The sequence below is a fragment of the Oncorhynchus gorbuscha genome, unplaced genomic scaffold, assembly GCF_021184085.1.
Source record: "Oncorhynchus gorbuscha isolate QuinsamMale2020 ecotype Even-year unplaced genomic scaffold, OgorEven_v1.0 Un_scaffold_1671, whole genome shotgun sequence".
Lineage (NCBI taxonomy): Eukaryota > Metazoa > Chordata > Actinopteri > Salmoniformes > Salmonidae > Oncorhynchus > Oncorhynchus gorbuscha.
In genome coordinates, this window is record NW_025746385.1 from 91,006 (window position 1) to 114,365 (window position 23,360).

Consider the following 23,360-nt stretch of genomic DNA (forward strand, 5'->3'; position numbering starts at 1 on the left):
GTGTACCTAATGACAAGTTATTCTTTCCCATACCAGGAGTTGAACCCAGGCCACCTGGGTGAAAACCAGGAATCCTAACCGCTAGACCATATGGGAAGACACATACTTAAAATACACATCACAGACAAATCTTTAAATGTTGACATCATGCCTGTTGGATTCAAAAACTACATCTTTTTTTCTCAGAGATGTTGGGGAATGTCCAGATGAAATCTGTCTAAAATGTGTTTGAAGTGAGAACAGCCAGAAGCACTGAAAGGTATACAGTATCATTCCCAGCTTGATTTCAGTCAATTAAATAAAGTATTGAGCCAGCCAGGAGTCGAACCTAGAATCTTCTGATCCGTAGTCAGACACGTTATCCATTGCGCCACTGGCCCCACGTCTAAGCTGAAGTCAGGTCACAGCTAGAACAGTGTACACAGTCATGGCGTCTGTCAACAAAAAGGTTCCTTTTTTTTCTGTTTCAGATGCATATCTTAATTTGATCTTCCTGTTGTTGCATGAATTTTACTGCAGAGCAAGAAATGCAGCCATGAAGTGTATTCAACGTTTAAAAAAATTGTATAATTCGAATCTACATGACATTTCACATTTCATGTTGCTGAGGGAATATTGTTGTGTTGTGAGAAACTGCTGCATCTGTTGTTACACAAGTGGGTACCTAATGACAAGATATCCTTTCCCATACCGGGAGTTGAACCCAGGACACCTGGGTGAAAACCAGGAATCCTAACCGCTAGACCATATGGGAAGACAAAATACTTAAAATACACATCACAGACAAATCTTTAAATGTTGACATTATGCCTGTTTGATTTAAAAGCTACATCTTTTTTTAATACAGTATCATTCCCTGCTTGATTTCAGTCACTTAAACAAAGTATTGAGCCAGCCAGGAGTCGAACCTAGAATCTTCTGATCCGTAGTCAGACACGTTATCCATTCAAATCAAATCAAATCAAATTTTATTTGTCACATACACATGGTTAGCAGATGTTAATGCGAGTGTAGCGAAATGCTTGTGCTTCTAGTTCCGACAATGCAGTGATAACCAACAAGTAATCTAACTAACAATTCCAAAACTACTGTCTTATACACAGTGTAAGGGGATAAGGAACATGTACATAAGGATATATGAATGAGTGATGGTACAGAGCAGCATACAGTAGATGGTATCGAGTACAGTATATACATATGAGATGAGTGTGTAGACAAAGTAAACAAAGTGGCATAGTTAAAGTGGCTAGTGATACATGTGTTACATAAGGATGCAGTCGATGATGTAGAGTACAGTATATACATATGCATATGAGATGAATAATGTAGGGTAAGTAACATTATATAAGGTAGCATTGTTTAAAGTGGCTAGTGATATATTTACATCATTTCCCATCAATTCCCATTATTAAAATGGCTGGAGTTGGGTCAGTGTCAATGACAGTGTGTTGGCAGCAGCCACTCAATGTTAGTGGTGGCTGTTTAACAGTCTGATGGCCTTGAGATAGAAGCTGTTTTTCAGTCTCTCGGTCCCAGCTTTGATGCACCTGTACTGACCTCGCCTTCTGGATGATAGCGGGGTGAACAGGCAGTGGTTCGGGTGGTTGATGTCCTTGATGATCTTTATGGCCTTCCTGTAACAACGGGTGGTGTAGGTGTCCTGGAGGGCAGGTAGTTTGCCCCCGGTGATGCGTTGTGCAGTCCTCACTACCCTCTGTAGGCAACAATAAGGTTCCTTGGTTTTCTGTTTCAGATGCATATCTTAATTTGATCCTCCTGTTGTTGCATGAATTTTACTGCAGAGCAAGAAATGCAGCCATGAAGTTTATTCAACGTTTAAAAAGCCTTGTATAATTTGAATCTACATGACATGTCACATTTCCTGTTGCTGAGGGAATATTGTTGTGTTGTGAGAAACTGCTGCATCTGTTGTTACACAAGTGGGTACCTAAAGAAAATATATTCTTTCCCATACCGGGAGTTGAACCCGGCCACCTGGGTGAAAACCAGGAATCCTAACCGCTAGACCATATGGGAAGACACATACTTAAAATACACATCACAGACAAATCTTTAAATGTTGACATCATGCCTGTTGGATTTAAAAGCTACATCTTTTTTTCTCAGAGATGTTGGGGAATGTCCAGATGAAGTCCGTCTAAAATGTGTTTGAAGTGAGAACAGCCAGAAGCAATGAAAGGTATACAGTATCATTCCCAGCTTGATTTCAGTCAATTAAATAAAGTATTGAGCCAGGAGTTGAACCTAGAATCTTCTGATCCATAGTCAGACACTTTATCCATTGCGCCACTGGCCCCATGCCTAAACTGAAGTCAGGTCACAGCTAGACCAGTGTACACAGTCATGGCGTCTGTCAACATCAAGGTTCCTTGGTTTTCTGTTTCAGATGCATATCTTAATTTGATCCTCCTGTTGTTGCATGAATTTTACTGCAGAGCAAGAAATGCAGCCATGAAGTGTATTCAACGTTTAAAAAGCTTTGTATAATTTGAATCTACATAACAAGTCACATTTCCTGTTGCTGAGGGAATCTTGTTGTGTTGTGAGAAACTGCTGCATCTGTTGTTACACAAGTGGGTACCTAACGAAAATATATTCTTTCCCATACTGGGAGTTGAACCCGGGCCACCTGGGTGAAAACCAGGAATCCTAACCGCTGGACCATATGGGAAGACACATACTTAAAATACACATCACAGACAAATCTTTAAATGTTGACATTATGCCTGTTGGATTTAAAAGCTACATCTTTTTTTCTCAGAGATGTTGGGGAATGTCCAGATGAAATCCGTCTAAAATGTGTTTAAAGTGAGAACAGCCAGAAGCACTGAAAGGTATACAGTATCATTCCCAGCTTGATTTCAGTCAATTAAATAAAGTATTGAGCCAGCCAGGAGTTGAACCTAGAATCTTCTGATCCGTAGTCAGACACGTTATCCATTGCGCCACTGGCCCCACGTCTAAGCTGAAGTCAGGTCACAGCTAGACCAGTGTACACAGTCATAGCGTTTCTCAACAACAAGGTTCCTTGGTTTTCTGTTTCAGATGCATATCTTAATTTGATCCTCCTGTTGTTGCATGAATTTTACTGCAGAGCAAGAAATGCAGCCATGAAGTGTATTCAACGTTTAAAAAACGTTATATAATATGAATCTACATAACATGTCACATTTCCTGTTGCTGAGTGAATATTGTTGTGTTGTGTGAAAGTACTGCATCTGTTGTTACACAAGTGCGTACCTAACGACAAGATATTCTTTCCCATACCGGGAGTTGAACCCAGGCAACCTGGGTGAAAACCAGGAATCCTAACTGCTAGACCATATGGGAAGACACATACTTAAAATACACATCACAGACAAATCTTTAAATGTTGACATTATGCCTGTTTGATTTAAAAGCTACATCTTTTTTTAATACAGTATCATTCCCTGCTTGATTTCAGTCAATTAAACAAAGTATTGAGCCAGCCAGGAGTCGAACCTAGAATCTTCTGATCCGTAGTCAGACACGTTATCCATTCAAATCAAATCAAATCAAATGTTATTTGTCACATACACATGGTTAGCAGATGTTAATGAGAGTGTAGCGAAATGCTTGTGCTTCTAGTTCCGACAATGCAGTGATAACCAACAAGTAATCTAACTAACAATTCCAAAACTACTGTCTTATACACAGTGTAAGGGGATAAGGAACATGTACATAAGGATATATGAATGAGTGATGGTACAGAGCAGCATACAGTAGATGGTATCGAGTACAGTATATACATATGAGATGAGTGTGTAGACAAAGTAAACAAAGTGGCATAGTTAAAGTGGCTAGTGATATATGTGTTACATAAGGATGCAGTCGATGATGTAGAGTACAGTATATACATATGCATATGAGATGAATAATGTAGGGTAAGTAACATTATATAAGGTAGCATTGTTTAAAGTGGCTAGTGATATATTTACATCATTTCCCATCAATTCCCATTATTAAAATGGCTGGAGTTGGGTCAGTGTCAATGACAGTGTGTTGGCAGCAGCCACTCAATGTTAGTGGTGGCTGTTTAACAGTCTGATGGCCTTGAGATAGAAGCTGTTTTTCAGTCTCTCGGTCCCAGCTTTGATGCACCTGTACTGACCTCGCCTTCTGGATGATAGCGGGGTGAACAGGCAGTGGTTCGGTTGGTTGATGTCCTTGATGATCTTTATGGCCTTCCTGTAACAACGGGTGGTGTAGGTGTCCTGGAGGGCAGGTAGTTTTCCCCCGGTGATGCGTTGTGCAGTCCTCACTACCCTCTGGAGAGCCTTACGGTTGAGGGCGGAGCAGTTGCCGTACCAGGCAGTGATACAGCCCGCCAGGATGCTCTCGATTGTGCATCTGTAGAAGTTTGTGAGTGCTTTTGGTGACAAGCCGAATTTCTTCAGCCTCCTGAGGTTGAATAGGCGCTGCTGCGCCTTCTTCACGACGCTGTCAGTGTGAGTGGACCAATTCAGTTTGTCTGTGATGTGTATGCCGAGGAACTTAAAACTAGCTACCCTCTCCACTACTGTTCCATCGATGTGGATAGGGGGGTGTTCCCTCTGCTGTTTCCTGAAGTCCACAATCATCTCCTTAGTTTTGTTGACGTTGAGTGTGAGGTTATTTTCCTGACACCACACTCCGAGGGCCCTCACCTCCTCCCTGTAGGCCGTCTCGTCGTTGTTGGTAATCAAGCCTACCACTGTTGTGTCGTCCGCAAACTTGATGATTGAGTTGGAGGCGTGCGTGGCCACGCAGTCGTGGGTGAAGAGGGAGTACAGGAGAGGGCTCAGAACGCACCCTTGTGGGGCCCCCGTGTTCAGGATCAGCGGGGAGGAGATGTTGTTGCCTACCCTCACTGGCACCACGTCTAAGCTGAAGTCAGGTCACAGCTAGACAAATGTACACAGTCAAAAGCGTCTGTCAACAACAAGGTTCCTTGGTTTTCTGTTTCAGATGCATATCTTAATTTGATCCTCCTGTTGTTGCATGAATTTTACTGCAGAGCAAGAAATGCAACCATGAAGTGTATTTAACGTTTAAAAAGCCTTGTATAATTTGAATCTACATAACATGTCACATTTCCTGAGCGAATATTGTTGTGTTGTGAGAAACTGCTGCATCTGTTGTTACACAAGTGCGTACCTAACGACAAGATAATCTTTCCCATACCGGGAGTTGAACCCAGGCAACCTGGGTGAAAACCAGGAATCCTAACTGCTAGAACATATGGGAAGACACATACTTAAAATACACATCACAGACAAATCTTTAAATGTTGACATTATGCCTGTTGGATTTAAAAGCATCTGTTGTTACACAAGTGGATACCCTACGAAAATATATTCTTTCCCATACCGGGAGTTGAACCCGGGCAACCTGGGTGAAAACCAGGAATCCTAACCGCTAGACCATATGGGAAGACACATACTTAAAATACACATCACAGACAAATCTTTAAATGTTGACATCATGCCTGTTGGATTTAAAAGCTACATCTTTTTTTCTGAGAGATGTTGGGGAATGTCCAGATGAAATCCGTCTAAAATGTGTTTGAAGTGAGAACAGCCAGAAGCACTGAAAGGTAAACAGTATCATTCCCAGCTTGATTTCAGTCAATTAAATAAAGTTATGAGCCAGCCAGGAGTCAAACCTTGAATCTTCTGATCCGTAGTCAGACACGTTATCCATTGCACCACTGGCCCCACGTCTTAGCTGAAGTCAGGTCACAGCTAGACCAGTGTACACAGTCTGTCGACAACAAGGTTCCTTGGTTTTCTGTTTCAGATGCATATCTTAATTTGATCCTCCTGTTGTTGCATGAATTTTACTGCAGAGCAAGAAATGCAGCCATGAAGTGTATTCAACGTTTAAAAAGCTTTGTATAATTTGAATATACATAACAAGTCACATTTCCTGTTGCTGAGGGAATATTGTTGTGTTGTGTGAAACTGCTGCATCTGTTGTTACACAAGTGGGTACCTAACGAAAATATATTCTTTCCCATACCGGGAATTGAAACCTGGCCACCTAGGTGAAAACCAGGAATCCTAACCGCTAGACCATATGGGAAGACACATACTTAAAATACACATCACAGACAAATCTTTAAATGTTGACATCATGCCTGTTGGATTTAAAAGCTACATCTTTTTTTAATACAGTATCATTCCCTGCTTGATTTCAGTCAATTAAACAAAGTATTGAGCCAGCCAGGAGTCGAACCTAGAATCTTCTGATCCGTAGTCAGACACGTTATCCATTCAAATCAAATCAAATCAAATTTTATTTGTCACATACACATGGTTAGCAGATGTTCATGAGAGTGTAGCGAAATGCTTGTGCTTCTAGTTCCGACAATGCAGTGATAACCAACAAGTAATCTAACTAACAATTCCAAAACTACTGTCTTATACACAGTGTAAGGGGATAAGGAACATGTACATAAGGATATATGAATGAGTGATGGTACAGAGCAGCATACAGTAGATGGTATCGAGTAAAGTATATACATATGAGATGAGTGTGTAGACAAAGTAAACAAAGTGGCATAGTTAAAGTGGCTAGTGATACATGTGTTACATAAGGATGCAGTCGATGATGTAGAGTACAGTATATACATATGCATATGAGATGAATAATGTAGGGTAAGTAACATTATATAAGGTAGCATAGTTTAAAGTGGCTAGTGATATATTTACATCATTTCCCATCAATTCCCATTATTAAAATGGCTGGAGTAGGGTCAGTATCAATGACAGTGTGTTGGCAGCAGCCACTCAATGTTAGTGGTGGCTGTTTAACAGTCTGATGGCCTTGAGATAGAAGCTGTTTTTCAGTCTCTCGGTCCCAGCTTTGATGCACCTGTACTGACCTCGCCTTCTGGATGATAGAGGGGTGAACAGGCAGTGGTTCGGGTGGTTGATGTTCTTGATGATCTTTAGGGCCTTCCTGTAACAACGGGTGGTGTAGGTGTCCTGGAGGGCAGGTAGTTTGCCCCCGGTGATGCGTTGTGCAGTCCTCACTACCCTCTGGAGAGCCTTACGGTTGAGGGCGGAGCAGTTGCCGTACCAGGCGGTGATACAGCCCGCCAGGATGCTCTCGATTGTGCATCTGTAGAAGTTTGTGAGTGCTTTTGGTGACAAGCCGAATTTCTTCAGCCTCCTGAGGTTGAATAGGCGCTGCTGCGCCTTCTTCACGACGCTGTCAGTGTGAGTGGACCAATTCAGTTTGTCTGTGATGTGTATGCCGAGGAACTTAAAACTAGCTACCCTCTCCACTACTGTTCCATCGATGTGGATAGGGGGTGTTCCCTCTGCTGTTTCCTGAAGTCCACAATCATCTCCTTAGTTTTGTTGACGTTGAGTGTGAGGTTATTTTCCTGACACCACACTCCGAGGGCCCTCACCTCCTCCCTGTAGGCCGTCTCGTCGTTGTTGGTAATCAAGCCTACCACTGTTGTGTCGTCCGCAAACTTGATGATTGAGTTGGAGGCGTGCGTGGCCACGCAGTCGTGGGTGAACAGGGAGTACAGGAGAGGGCTCAGAACGCACCTTTGTGGGGCCCCCGTGTTGAGGATCAGCGGGGAGGAGATGTTGTTGCCTACCCTCACTGGCACCACGTCTAAGCTGAAGTCAGGTCACAGCTAGACAAATGTACACAGTCAAAAGCGTCTGTCAACAACAAGGTTCATTGGTTTTCTGTTTTAGATGCATATCTTAATTTGATCCTCCTGTTGTTGCATGAATTTTACTGCAGAGCAAGAAATGCAAACATGAAGTGTATTTAACGTTTAAAAAGCCTTGTATAATTTGAATCTACATAACATGTCACATTTCCTGAGCGAATATTGTTGTGTTGTGAGAAACTGCTGCATCTGTTGTTACACAAGTGCGTACCTAACGACAAGATATTCTTTCCCATACCGGGAGTTGAACCCAGGCAACCTGGGTGAAAACCAGGAATCCTAACTGCTAGACCATATGGGAAGACACATACTTAAAATACACATCACAGACAAATCTTTAAATGTTGACATTATGCCTGTTTGATTTAAAAGCTGCATCTTTTTTTAATACAGTATCATTCCCTGCTTGATTTCAGTCAATTAAACAAAGTATTGAGCCAGCCAGAGTCGAACCTAGAATCTTCTGATCCGTAGTCAGACACGTTATCCATTCAAATCAAATCAAATCAAATGTTATTTGTCACATACACATGGTTAGCAGATGTTAATGAGAGTGTAGCGAAATGCTTGTGCTTCTAGTTCCGACAATGCAGTGATAACCAACAAGTAATCTAACTAACAATTCCAAAACTACTGTCTTATACACAGTGTAAGGGGATAAGGAACATGTACATAAGGATATATGAATGAGTGATGGTACAGAGCAGCATACAGTAGATGGTATCGAGTACAGTATATACATATGAGATGAGTGTGTAGACAAAGTAAACAAAGTGGCATAGTTAAAGTGGCTAGTGATACATGTGTTACATAAGGATGCAGTCGATGATGTAGAGTACAGTATATACATATGCATATGAGATGAATAATGTAGGGTAAGTAACATTATATAAGGTAGCATTGTTTAAAGTGGCTAGTGATATATTTACATCATTTCCCATCAATTCCCATTATTAAAATGGCTGGAGTTGGGTCAGTGTCAATGACAGTGTGTTGGCAGCAGCCACTCAATGTTAGTGGTGGCTGTTTAACAGTCTGATGGCCTTGAGATAGAAGCTGTTTTTCAGTCTCTCGGTCCCAGCTTTGATGCACCTGTACTGACCTCGCCTTCTGGATGATAGCGGGGTGAACAGGCAGTGGTTCGGTTGGTTGATGTCCTTGATGATCTTTATGGCCTTCCTGTAACAACGGGTGGTGTAGGTGTCCTGGAGGGCAGGTAGTTTTCCCCGGTGATGCGTTGTGCAGTCCTCACTACCCTCTGGAGAGCCTTACGGTTGAGGGCGGAGCAGTTGCCGTACCAGGCAGTGATACAGCCCGCCAGGATGCTCTCGATTGTGCATCTGTAGAAGTTTGTGAGTGCTTTTGGTGACAAGCCGAATTTCTTCAGCCTCCTGAGGTTGAATAGGCGCTGCTGCGCTTCTTCACGACGCTGTCAGTGTGAGTGGACCAATTCAGTTTGTCTGTGATGTGTATGCCGAGGAACTTAAAACTAGCTACCCTCTCCACTACTGTTCCATCGATGTGGATAGGGGGTGTTCCCTCTGCTGTTTCCTGAAGTCCACAATCATCTCCTTAGTTTTGTTGACGTTGAGTGTGAGGTTATTTTCCTGACACCACACTCCGAGGGCCCTCACCTCCTCCCTGTAGGCCGTCTCGTCGTTGTTGGTAATCAAGCCTACCACTGTTGTGTCGTCCGCAAACTTGATGATTGAGTTGGAGGCGTGCGTGGCCACGCAGTCGTGGGTGAAGAGGGAGTACAGGAGAGGGCTCAGAACGCACCCTTGTGGGGCCCCCGTGTTCAGGATCAGCGGGGAGGAGATGTTGTTGCCTACCCTCACTGGCACCACGTCTAAGCTGAAGTCAGGTCACAGCTAGACAAATGTACACAGTCAAAAGCGTCTGTCAACAACAAGGTTCCTTGGTTTTCTGTTTCAGATGCATATCTTAATTTGATCCTCCTGTTGTTGCATGAATTTTACTGCAGAGCAAGAAATGCAACCATGAAGTGTATTTAACGTTTAAAAAGCCTTGTATAATTTGAATCTACATAACATGTCACATTTCCTGAGCGAATATTGTTGTGTTGTGAGAAACTGCTGCATCTGTTGTTACACAAGTGCGTACCTAACGACAAGATAATCTTTCCCATACCGGGAGTTGAACCCAGGCAACCTGGGTGAAAACCAGGAATCCTAACTGCTAGAACATATGGGAAGACACATACTTAAAATACACATCACAGACAAATCTTTAAATGTTGACATTATGCCTGATGGATTTAAAAGCATCTGTTGTTACACAAGTGGATACCCTACGAAAATATATTCTTTCCCATACCGGGAGTTGAACCCAGGCCACCTGGGTGAAAACCAGGAATCCTAACCGCTAGACCATACGGGAAGACACATACTTAAAATACACATCACAGACAAATCTTTAAATGTTGACATCATGCCTGTTGGATTTAAAAGCTACATCTTTTTTTCTGAGAGATGTTGGGGAATGTCCAGATGAAATCCGTCTAAAATGTGTTTGAAGTGAGAACAGCCAGAAGCACTGAAAGGTAAACAGTATCATTCCCAGCTTGATTTCAGTCAATTAAATAAAGTACTGAGCCAGCCAGGAGTCAAACCTTGAATCTTCTGATCCGTAGTCAGACACGTTATCCATTGCGCCACTGGCCCCACGTCTTAGCTGAAGTCAGGTCACAGCTAGACCAGTGTACACAGTCTGTCGACAACAAGGTTCCTTGGTTTTCTGTTTCAGATGCATATCTTAATTTGATCCTCCTGTTGTTGCATGAATTTTACTGCAGAGCAAGAAATGCAGCCATGAAGTGTATTCAACGTTTAAAAAGCTTTGTATAATTTGAATCTACATAACAAGTCACATTTCCTGTTGCTGAGGGAATATTGTTGTGTTGTGAGAAACTGCTGCATCTGTTGTTACACAAGTGGGTACCTAACGAAAATATATTCTTTCCCATACCGGGAGTTGAACCCGGGCCACCTGGGTGAAAACCAGGAATCCTAACCGCTAGACCATATGGGAAGACACATACTTAAAATACACATCACAGACAAATCTTTAAATGTTGACATCATGCCTGTAGGATTTAAAAGCTACATCTTTTTTTTCTCAGAGATGTTGGGGAATGTCCAGATGAAATCCGTCTAAAGTGTGTTTGAAGTGAGAACAGCCAGAAGCACTGAAAGGTATACAGTATCATTCCCTGCTTGATTTCAGTCAATTAAACAAAGTATTGAACCAGCCAGGAGTCGAACCTAGAATCTTCTGATTCATAGTCAGACACGTTATCCAATGCTCCACTGTCCCCACATCTAAGCTGAAGTCAGGTCAAAGCTAGACCAGTTTACACAGTCATGGCGTCTGTCAACAACAAGGTTCCTTGGTTTTCTGTTTCAGATGCATATGTTAATTTGATCCTCCTGTTGTTGCATGAATTTTACTGCAGAGCAAGAAATGCAGCCATGAAGTGTATTCAACGTTTAAAAAGCTTTGTATATACATAATAATAATAATAAATACCATTTAGCAGACGCTTTTATACATAACACGTCACATTTCCTGTTGCTGAGGGAATATTGTTGTGTTGTGTGAAACTGCTACATCTGTTATTACACAATTGGGTACCTAACGATAAGATGATCTTTACCATACCGGGAGTTGAACCCAGGCCACCTGTGTGAAAACCAGGAATCCTAACCGCTAGACCATATGGGAAGACACATACTTAAAATACACATCACAGACAAATCTTTAAATGTTGACATTATGCCTGTTGGATTTCAAAGCTACATCTTTTTTTCTCAGAGATGTTGGGGAATGTCCAGATGAAATCCGTCTAAAATGTGTTTTGAAGTGAGAACAGCCAGAAGCACTGAAAGGTATACAGTATCATTCCCAGCTTGATTTCAGTCAATTAAATAAAGTAATGAGCCAGCCAGGAGTCGAACGTAGAATCTTCTGATCCGTAGTCAGACACGTTATCCATTGCGCCACTGGACCCACGTCTAAGCTGAAGTCAGGTCACAGCTAGACCAGTGTACACAGTCATAGCGTCTGTCAAGAACAAGGTTCCTTGGTTTTCTGTTTCAGATGCATATCTTAATTTGATCCTCCTGTTGTTGCATGAATTTTACTGCAGAGCAAGAAATGCAGCCATGAAGTGTATTCAACGTTTAAAAAACGTTATATAATATGAATCTACATAACATGTGACATTTCCTGTTGCTGAGGGAATATTGTTTTGTGAAACTGCTGCATCTGTTGTTGCACAAGTGCGTACCTAACGAAAATATATTGTTTCCCATACCGGGAGTTGAAACCAGTCTACCTGGGTGAAAACCAGGAATCCTAACCGCTAGACCATATGGGAAGACATATACTTAAAATACACATCACAGACAAATCTTTAAATGTTGACATTATGCCTGTTGGATTTAAAAGCAACATCTTTTTTTCTCAGAGATGTTGGGGAATGTCCAGATGATTTCGGTCAATTCAATAAATTGATTTCGGTCAATTCAATAAAGTATTGAGACAGCCAGGAGTCGAACCTAGAATATTCTGATCCGTAGTCAGACACATTATCCATTGCGCCAGTGGCACCACATCTAAGCTGAAGTCAGGTCACAGCTAGACCAGTGTACACAGTCATAGCGTTTCTCAACAACAAGGTTCCTTGGTTTTCTGTTTCAGATGCATATGTTAATTTGATCCTCCTGTTGTTGCATGAATTTTACTGCAGAGCAAGAAATGCAGCCATGACGTGTATTCAACGTTTAAAAAACATTATATAATATGAATCTACATAACATGTCACATTTCCTGAGTGAATATTGTTGTGTTGTGTGAAAGTACTGCATCTGTTGTTACACAAGTGCGTACCTAATGACAAGTTATTCTTTCCCATACCGGGAGTTGAACCCAGGCCACCTGGGTGAAAACCAGGAATCCTAACCGCTAGACCATATGGGAAGACACATACTTAAAATACACATCACAGACAAATCTTTAAATGTTGACATTATGCCTGTTGGATTTCAAAGCTACATCTTTTTTTCTCAGAGATGTTGGGGAATGTCCAGATGAAATCCGTCTAAAATGTGTTTTGAAGTGAGAACAGCCAGAAGCACTGAAAGGTATACAGTATCATTCCCAGCTTGATTTCAGTCAATTAAATAAAGTAATGAGCCAGCCAGGAGTCGAACGTAGAATCTTCTGATCCGTAGTCAGACACGTTATCCATTGCGCCACTGGACCCACGTCTAAGCTGAAGTCAGGTCACAGCTAGACCAGTGTACACAGTCATAGCGTCTGTCAAGAACAAGGTTCCTTGGTTTTCTGTTTCAGATGCATATCTTAATTTGATCCTCCTGTTGTTGCATGAATTTTACTGCAGAGCAAGAAATGCAGCCATGAAGTGTATTCAACGTTTAAAAAACGTTATATAATATGAATCTACATAATATGTCACATTTCCTGTTGCTGAGTGAATATTGTTGTGTTGTGTGAAAGTACTGCATCTGTTGTTACACAAGTGCGTACCTAATGACAAGTTATTCTTTCCCATACCGGGAGTTGAACACGGGCCACCTGGGTGAAAATCAGGAATCCTAAACGCTAGACCATATGGGAAGACACATACTTAAAATACACATCACAGACAAATCTTTAAATGTTGACATTATGCCTGTTTGATTTAAAAGCTACATCTTTTTTTAATACAGTATCATTCCCTGCTTGATTTCAGTCAATTAAACAAAGTATTGAGACAGCCAGGAGTCGAACCTAGAATATTCTGATCCGTAATCAGACACGTTATCCATTGCGCCAGTGGCACCACGTCTAAGCTGAAGTCAGGTCACAGCTAGACCAGTGTACACAGTCATAGCGTTTCTCAAGAACAAGGTTCCTTGGTTTTCTGTTTCAGATGCATATGTTAATTTGATCCTCCTGTTGTTGCATGAATTTTACTGCAGAGCAAGAAATGCAGCCATGAAGTGTATTCAACGTTTAAAAAATGTTATATAATATGAATTTACATAACATGTCACATTTCCTGTTGCTGAGTGAATATTGTTGTGTTGTGTGAAAGTACTGCATCTGTTGTTACACAAGTGCGTACCTAATGACAAGTTATTCTTTCCCATACCGGGAGTTGAACCCGGGCCACCTGGGTGAAAACCAGGAATCCTAACCGCTAGACCATATGGGAAGACACATACTTAAAATACACATCACAGACAAATCTTTAAATGTTGACATCATGCCTGTTGGATTTAAAAGCTACATCTTTTTTTCTCAGAGATGTTGGGGAATGTCCAGATGAAATCCGAGTAAAATGTGTTTGAAGTGAGAACAGCCAGAAGCACTGAAAGGTATACAGTATCATTCCCAGCTTGATTTCAGTCAATTAAATAAAGTATTGAGCCAGCCAGGAGTCGAACCTAGAATATTCTGATCCGTAGTCAGACACGTTATCCATTGCACCACTGGCCCCACGTCTAAGCTGAAGTCAGGTCATAGCTAGACCAGTGTACACAGTCATAGCGTCTCTCAACAACAAGGTTCCTTGGTTTTCTGTTTCAGATGCATATCTTAATTTGATCCTCCTGTTGTTGCATGAATTTTACTGCAGAGCAAGAAATGCAGCCATGAAGTGTATTCAACGTTTAAAAAACGTTATATAATATGAATTTACATAACATGTCACATTTCCTGTTGCTGAGTGAATATTGTTGTGTTGTGTGAAAGTACTGCATCTATTGTTACACAAGTGCGTACCTAATTACAAGTTATTCTTTCCCATACCGGGAGTTGAACCTAGCTTTCCCATACCGGGAGTTGAACCCAGCTTGATTTCAGTCAATTAAATAAAGTATTGAGCCAGCCAGGAGTCCAACCTAGAATATTCTGATCCGTAGTCAGACACGTTATCCATTGCACCACTGGCCCCACGTCTAAGCTGAAGTCAGGTCATAGCTAGACCAGTGTACACAGTCATAGCGTCTCTCAACAACAAGGTTCCTTGGTTTTCTGTTTCAGATGCATATCTTAATTTGATCCTCCTGTTGTTGCATGAATTTTACTGCAGAGCAAGAAATGCAGCCATGAAGTGTATTCAACGTTTAAAAAACGTTATATAATATGAATCTACATAATATGTCACATTTCCTGTTGCTGAGTGAATATTGTTGTGTTGTGTGAAAGTACTGCATCTGTTGTTACACAAGTGCGTACCTAATGACAAGTTATTCTTTCCCATACCGGGAGTTGAACACGGGCCACCTGGGTGAAAATCAGGAATCCTAAACGCTAGACCATATGGGAAGACACATACTTAAAATACACATCACAGACAAATCTTTAAATGTTGACATTATGCCTGTTTGATTTAAAAGCTACATTTTTTTTTAATACAGTATCATTCCCTGCTTGATTTCAGTCAATTAAACAAAGTATTGAGACAGCCAGGAGTCGAACCTAGAATATTCTGATCCGTAATCAGACACGTTATCCATTGCGCCAGTGGCACCACGTCTAAGCTGAAGTCAGGTCACAGCTAGACCAGTGTACACAGTCATAGCGTTTCTCAAGAACAAGGTTCCTTGGTTTTCTGTTTCAGATGCATATGTTAATTTGATACTCCTGTTGTTGCATGAATTTTACTGCAGAGCAAGAAATGCAGCCATGAAGTGTATTCAACGTTTAAAAAATGTTATATAATATGAATTTACATAACATGTCACATTTCCTGTTGCTGAGTGAATATTGTTGTGTTGTGTGAAAGTACTGCATCTATTGTTACACAAGTGCGTACCTAATTACAAGTTATTCTTTCCCATACCGGGAGTTGAACCCGGGCCACCTGGGTGAAAACCAGGAATCCTAACCGCTAGACCATATGGGAAGACACATACTTAAAATACACATCACAGACAAATCTTTAAATGTTGACATCATGCCTGTTGGATTTAAAAGCTACATCTTTTTTTCTCAGAGATGTTGGGGAATGTCCAGATGAAATCCGTGTAAAATGTGTTTGAAGTGAGAACAGCCAGAAGCACTGAAAATACAGTATCATTCACAGCTTGATTTCAGTCAATTAAACAAAATATTGAGCAAGCCAGGAGTCGAACCTAGAATCTTCTGATCTGTAGTCAGACACGTTATCCATTGTGCAACTGGGCCCACTTCTAAAATGAAGTCAGGTCACAGCTAGACCAGTGTACACAGTCATAGCGTCTGTCAACAAAAAGGTTCCTTGGTTTTCTGTTTCAGATGCATATCTTAATTTGATCCTCCTGTTGTTGCATGAATTTTACTGCAGAGCAAGAAATGCAGCCATGAAGTGTATTCAACGTTTAAAAAAATTGTATAATTTGAATCTACATGACATGTCACATTTCATGTTGCTGAGAGAATATTGTTGTGTTGTGAGAAACTGCTGCATCTGTTGTTACACAAGTGGGTACCTAATGACAAGTTATTCTTTCCCATACCGGGAGTTGAACCCGGGCCACCTGGGTGAAAACCAGGAATCCTAACCTCTAGACCATATGGGAAGACAAATACTTAAAATACACATCACAGACAAATCTTTAAATGTTGACATTTTGCCTGTTTGATTTAAAAGCTACATCTTTTTTTAATACAGTATCATTCCCTGCTTGATTTCAGTCACTTAAACAAAGTATTGAGCCAGCCAGGAGTCGAACCTAGAATCTTCTGATCCGTAGTCAGACACATTATCCATTGCGCCACTGGCCCCACGTCTAAGCTGAAGTCAGGTCACAGCTAGACCAGTGTACACAGTCATGGCGTCTGTCAACAAAAAGGTTCCTTGGTTTTCTGTTTCAGATGCATATCTTAATTTGATCCTCCTGTTGTTGCATGAATTTTACTGCAGAGCAAGAAATGCAGCCATGAAGTGTATTCAACGTTTAAAAAGCTTTGTATAATTTTAATCTACATAACAAGTCACATTTCCTGTTGCTGAGGGAATATTGTTGTGTTGTGAGAAACTGCTGCATCTGTTGTTACACAAGTGGGTACCTAAAGAAAATATATTCTTTCCCATACCGGGAGTTGAACCGGGCCAGAGATGTTGGGGAATGTCCAGATGAAATCTGTCTAAAATGTGTTTGAAGTGAGAACAGCCAGAAGCACTGAAAGGTATACAGTATCATTCCCAGCTTGATTTCAGTCGATTAAACAAAGTATTGAGCCAGCCAGGAGTCGAACCTAGAATCTTCTTATCCGTATTCAGACACGTTATCCATTGCAACACTGGCCCCACGTCTAAGCTGAAGTCAGGTCACAGCTAGACCAATGTACACAGTCATAGCGTCTGTCAAAAACAAGGTTCCTTGGTTTTCGGTTTCAGATGCATATCTTAATTTGATCCTCCTGTTGTTGCATGAATTTTACTGCAGAGCAAGAAATGCAGCCATGAAGTGTATTCAACGTTTTAAAAAATTGTATAATTCGAATCTACATGACATGTCACATTTCATGTTGCTGAGGGAATATTGTTGTGTTGTGAGAAACTGCTGCATCTGTTGTTACACAAGTGGGTACCTAATGACAAGATATCCTTTCCCATACCGGGAGTTGAACCCGGGCCACCTGGGTGAAAACCAGGAATCCTAACCGCTAGACCATATGGGAAGACACATACTTAAAATACACATCACAGACAAATCTTTAAATGTTGACATTATGCCTGTTTGATTTAAAAGCTACATCTTTTTTTAATACAGTATCATTCCCTGCTTGATTTCAGTCACTTAAACAAAGTATTGAGCCAGCCAGGAGTCGAACCTAGAATCTTCTGATCCGTAGTCAGACACGTTATCCATTCAAATCAAATCAAATCAAATTTTATTTGTCACATACACATGGTTAGCAGATGTTAATGCGAGTGTAGTGAAATGCTTGTGCTTCTAGTTCCGACAATGCAGTGATAACCAACAAGTAATCTAACTAACAATTCCAAAACTACTGTCTTATACACAGTGTAAGGGGATAAGGAACATGTACATAAGGATATATGAATGAGTGATGGTACAGAGCAGCATACAGTAGATGGTATCGAGTAAAGTATATACATATGAGATGAGTGTGTAGACAAAGTAAACAAAGTGGCATAGTTAAAGTGGCTAGTGATACATGTGTTACATAAGGATGCAGTCGATGATGTAGAGTACAGTATATACATATGCATATGAGATGAATAATGTAGGGTAAGTAACATTATATAAGGTAGCATTGTTTAAAGTGGCTAGTGATATATTTACATCATTTCCCATCAATTCCCATTATTAAAATGGCTGGAGTTGGGTCAGTGTCAATGACAGTGTGTTGGCAGCAGCCACTCAATGTTAGTGGTGGCTGTTTAACAGTCTGATGGCCTTGAGATAGAAGCTGTTTTTCAGTCTCTCGGTCCCAGCTTTGATGCACCTGTACTGACCTCGCCTTCTGGATGATAGCGGGGTGAACAGGCAGTGGTTCGGGTGGTTGATGTCCTTGATGATCTTTATGGCCTTCCTGTAACAACGGGTGGTGTAGGTGTCCTGGAGGGCAGGTAGTTTGCCCCCGGTGATGCGTTGTGCAGTCCTCACTACCCTCTGTAGGCAACAATAAGGTTCCTTGGTTTTCTGTTTCAGATGCATATCTTAATTTGATCCTCCTGTTGTTGCATGAATTTTACTGCAGAGCAAGAAATGCAGCCATTAAGTTTATTCAACGTTTAAAAAGCCTTGTATAATTTGAATCTACATGACATGTCACATTTCCTGTTGCTGAGGGAATATTGTTGTGTTGTGAGAAACTGCTGCATCTGTTGTTACACAAGTGGGTACCTAATGACAAGATATTCTTTCCCATACCGGGAGTTGAACCCGGGCCACCTGGGTGAAAAGAAGGAATCCTAACCGCTAGACCATATGGGAAGACACATACTTAAAATACACATCACAGACAAATCTTTAAATGTTGACATTATGCCTGTTGGATTTAAAAGCTACATCTTTTTTTCTCAGAGATGTTGGGGAATGTCCAGATGAAATCCGTCTAAAATGTGTTTAAAGTGAGAACAGCCAGAAGCACTGAAAGGTATGCAGTATCATTCCCAGCTTGATTTCAGTCAATTAAACAAAGTATTGAGCCAGCCAGGAGTCGAACCTAGAATCTTCTGATCCGTAGTCAGACACGTTATCCATTGCGCCACTGGCCCCACGTCTAAGGAAAAGTCAGGTCACAGCTAGACCAGTGTACACAGTCATAGCATCTGTCAAAAACAAGGTTCCTTGGTTTTCTGTTTCAGATGCATATGTTAATTTGATCCTCCTGTTGTTGCATGAATTTTACTGCAGAGCAAGAAATGCAGCCATGAAGTGTATTCAACGTTTAAAAATAATTGTATAATTCAAATCTACATAACATGTCACATTTCATGTTGCTGAGTGAATATTGTTGTGTTGTGTGAAAGTACTGCATCTGTTGTTACACAAGTGCATACCTAATGACAAGTTATTCTTTCCCATACCGGGAGTTGAACCCGGGCCACCTGGGTGAAAACCAGGGATCCTAACCGCTAGACCATATGGGAAGACACATACTTAAAATACACATCACAGACAAATCTTTAAATGTTGACATTATGCCTGTTGGATTTACAAGCTACATCTTTTTTTAATACAGTATCATTCCCTGCTTGATTTCAGTCAATTAAACAAAGTATTGAGCCAGCCAGGAGTCGAACCTAGAATCTTCTGATCCGTAGTCAGACACGTTATCCATTCAAATCAAATCAAATCAAATGTTATTTGTCACATACACATGGTTAGCAGATGTTAATGCGAGTGTAGCGAAATGCTTGTGCTTCTAGTTCCGACAATGCAATGATAACCAACAAGTAATCTAACTAACAATTCCAAAACTACTGTCTTATACACAGTGTAAGGGGATAAGGAACATGTACATAAGGATATATGAATGAGTGATGGTACAGAGCAGCATACAGTAGATGGTATCGAGTACAGTATATACATATGAGATGAGTGTGTAGACAAAGTAAACAAAGTGGCATAGTTAAAGTGGCTAGTGATACATGTGTTACATAAGGATGCAGTCGATGATGTAGAGTACAGTATATACATATGCATATGAGATGAATAATGTAGGGTAAGTAACATTATATAAGGTAGCATTGTTTAAAGTGGCTAGTGATATATTTACATCATTTCCCATCAATTCCCATTATTAAAATGGCTGGAGTTGGGTCAGTGTCAATGACAGTGTGTTGGCAGCAGCCACTCAATGTTAGTGGTGGCTGTTTAACAGTCTGATGGCCTTGAGATAGAAGCTGTTTTTCAGTCTCTCGGTCCCAGCTTTGATGCACCTGTACTGACCTCGCCTTCTGGATGATAGCGGGGTGAACAGGCAGTGGTTCGGGTGGTTGATGTCCTTGATGATCTTTATGGCCTTCCTGTAACAATGGGTGGTGTAGGTGTCCTGGAGGGCAGGTAGTTTGCCCCGGTGATGCGTTGTGCAGTCCTCACTACCCTCTGGAGAGCCTTACGGTTGAGGGCGGAGCAGTTGCCGTACCAGGCGGTGATACAGCCCGCCAGGATGCTCTCGATTGTGCATCTGTAGAAGTTTGTGAGTGCTTTTGGTGACAAGCCGAATTTCTTCAGCCTCCTGAGGTTGAATAGGCGCTGCTGCGCCTTCTTCACGACGCTGTCAGTGTGAGTGGACCAATTCAGTTTGTCTGTGATGTGTATGCCGAGGAACTTAAAACTAGCTACCCTCTCCACTACTGTTCCATCGATGTGGATAGGGGGGTGTTCCCTCTGCTGTTTCCTGAAGTCCACAATCATCTCCTTAGTTTTGTTGACGTTGAGTGTGAGGTTATTTTCCTGACACCACACTCCGAGGGCCCTCACCTCCTCCCTGTAGGCAGTCTCGTCGTTGTTGGTAATCAAGCCTACCACTGTTGTGTCGTCCGCAAACTTGATGATTGAGTTGGAGGCGTGCGTGGCCACGCAGTCGTGGGTGAACAGGGAGTACAGGAGAGGGCTCAGAACGCACCCTTGTGGGGCCCCCGTGTTGAGGATCAGCGGGGAGGAGATGTTGTTGCCTACCCTCACTGGCACCACGTCTAAGCTGAAGTCAGGTCACAGCTAGACAAATGTACACAGTCATAGCGTCTGTCAACAACAAGGTTCCTTGGTTTTCTGTTTCAGATGCATATCTTAATTTGATCCTCCTGTTGTTGCATGAATTTTACTGCAGAGCAAGAAATGCAACCATGAAGTGTATTTAACGTTTAAAAAGCCTTGTATAATCTGAATCTACATAACATGTCACATTTCCTGAGCGAATATTTTTGTGTTGTGAGAAACTGCTGCATCTGTTGTTACACAAGTGCGTAGCTAACGACAAATTATTCTTTCCCATACCGGGAGTTGAACCCAGGCAACCTGGGTGAAAACCAGGAATCCTAACTGCTAGACCATATGGGAAGACACATACTTAAAATACACATCACAGACAAATCTTTAAATGTTGACATCATGCCTGTTGGATTTAAAAGCTACATCTTTTTTTCTCAGAGAGGTTGGGGAATGTCCAGATGAAATCCATCTATAATGTGTTTGAAGTGAGAACAGCCAGAAGCACTGAAAGGTAAACAGTATCATTCCCAGCTTGATTTCAGTCAATTAAGTAAATTATTGAGCGAGCCAGGAGTCGAACCTAGAATCTTCTGATCCGTAGTCAGACACGTTATCCATTGCGCCACTGGCCCCACGTCTAAGCTAAAGTCAGGTCACAGCTAGACCAGTGTATACAGTCATAGCATCTGTCAAAAACAAGGTTCCTTGGTTTTCTGTTTCAGATGCATATGTTAATTTGATCCTCCTGTTGTTGCATGAATTTTACTGCAGAGCAAGAAATGCAGCCATGAAGTGTATTCAACGTTTAAAAAACGTTATATAATATGAATCTACATAACATGTCACATTTCCTGTTGCTGAGTGAATATTGTTGTGTTGTGTGAAAGTACTGCATCTATTGTTACACAAGTGCGTACCTAATGACAAGTTATTCTTTCCCATACCGGGAGTTGAACCCGGGCCACCTGGGTGAAAACCAGGAATCCTAACCGCTAGACCATATGGGAAGACACATACTTAAAATACACATCACAGACAAATCTTTAAATGTTGACATTATGCCTGTTTGATTCAAAAACGACATCTTTTTTTCTCAGAGATGTTGGGGAATGTCCAGATGAAATCCGTCTAAAATGTGTTTAAAGTGAGAACAGCCAGAAGCACTGAAAGGTATACAGTATCATTCCCAGCTTGATTTCAGTCAATTAAATAAAGTATTGAGCCAGCCAGGAGTCAAACCTAGAATCTTCTGATCTGTAGTCAGACACGTTATCCATTTCGCCACTGGCACCACGTCTAAGCTGAAGTCAGGTCACAGCTAGACCAGTGTACACAGTCATGGCGTCTGTCAACAACAAGGTTCCTTGGTTTTCTGTTTCAGATGCATATCTTAATTTGATCCTCCTGTTGTTGCATGAATTTTACTGCAGAGCAAGAAATGCAGCCATGAAGTGTATTCAACGTTTAAAAAGCCTTATATAATTTGAATCTACATAACAAGTCACATTTCCTGTTGCTGAGGGAATATTGTTGTGTGAAACTGCTGCATCTGTTGTTACACAAATGAGTACCTAACGACAAGATGATCTTTCCCATACCGGGAGTTGAACCCGGGCCACCTGGGTGAAAACCAGGAATCCTAACCGCTAGACCATATGGGAAGACAAAAACTTAAAATACACATCACAGACAAATCTTTAAATGTTGACATTATGCCTGTTGGATTTAAAAGCATCATCTTTTTTTCTCAGAGATGTTGGGGAATGTCCAGATGAAATCCATCTAAAATGTGTTTAAAGTGAGAACAGCCAGAAGCACTGAAAGATATACAGTATCATTCCGAGCTTGATTTCAGTCAATTAAATAAAGTATTGAGCGAGCCAGGAGTCAAACCTAGAATCTTCTGATCCGTAGTCAGACACGTTATCCATTGCGCCACTGGCCCCACGTCTAAGCTAAAGTCATGTCACAGCTAGACCAGTGTACACAGTCATAGCATCTGTCAAAAACAAGCTTCCTTGGTTTTCTGTTTCAGATGCATATCTTAATTTGATCCTCCTGCTGTTGCATGAATTTTACTGCAGAGCAAGAAATGCAGCCATGAAGTGTATTCAACGTTTAAAAAGCCTTATATAATTTGAATCTACATAACAAGTCACATTTCCTGTTGCTGAGGGAATATTGTTGTGTTGTGTGAAACTGCTGCATCTGTTGTTACACAAATGAGTACCTAACGATAAGATGATCTTTCCCATACCGGGAGTTGAACCCGGGCCACCTGGGTGAAAACCAGGAATCCTAACCGCTAGACCATATGGGAAGACACTTAAAATACACATCACAGACAAATCTTTAAATGTTGACATCATGCCTGTTGGATTTAAAAGCTACATCTTTTTTTCTCAGAGATGTTGGGGAATGTCCAGATGAAATCC

At 41.3% G+C, this 23,360-nt stretch overlaps 9 non-coding genes across 9 annotated transcripts; all 9 read right to left on the reverse strand.

The window, feature by feature from the left end:
• Positions 1–307: 307 nt before the first annotated feature.
• On the reverse strand, positions 308–380 carry trnar-acg. The gene has a single exon. It is a non-coding gene; the product is annotated as a tRNA-Arg (tRNA).
• Positions 381–10,699: 10,319 nt separating this feature from the next.
• Positions 10,700–10,771, reverse strand: trnae-uuc. Its single transcript has one exon. It is a non-coding gene; the product is annotated as a tRNA-Glu (tRNA).
• Positions 10,772–13,889: 3,118 nt separating this feature from the next.
• trnae-uuc lies at positions 13,890–13,961 on the reverse strand. The gene has a single exon. It is a non-coding gene; the product is annotated as a tRNA-Glu (tRNA).
• Positions 13,962–15,584: 1,623 nt separating this feature from the next.
• trnae-uuc lies at positions 15,585–15,656 on the reverse strand. The gene has a single exon. It is a non-coding gene; the product is annotated as a tRNA-Glu (tRNA).
• Positions 15,657–17,344: 1,688 nt separating this feature from the next.
• On the reverse strand, positions 17,345–17,416 carry trnae-uuc. Its single transcript has one exon. It is a non-coding gene; the product is annotated as a tRNA-Glu (tRNA).
• Positions 17,417–18,910: 1,494 nt separating this feature from the next.
• Positions 18,911–18,983, reverse strand: trnar-acg. Its single transcript has one exon. It is a non-coding gene; the product is annotated as a tRNA-Arg (tRNA).
• A 2,877-nt stretch (positions 18,984–21,860) lies between these two features.
• On the reverse strand, positions 21,861–21,932 carry trnae-uuc. Its single transcript has one exon. It is a non-coding gene; the product is annotated as a tRNA-Glu (tRNA).
• A 582-nt stretch (positions 21,933–22,514) lies between these two features.
• Positions 22,515–22,586, reverse strand: trnae-uuc. Its single transcript has one exon. It is a non-coding gene; the product is annotated as a tRNA-Glu (tRNA).
• Positions 22,587–23,173: 587 nt separating this feature from the next.
• trnae-uuc lies at positions 23,174–23,245 on the reverse strand. The gene has a single exon. It is a non-coding gene; the product is annotated as a tRNA-Glu (tRNA).
• Positions 23,246–23,360: the final 115 nt, after the last annotated feature.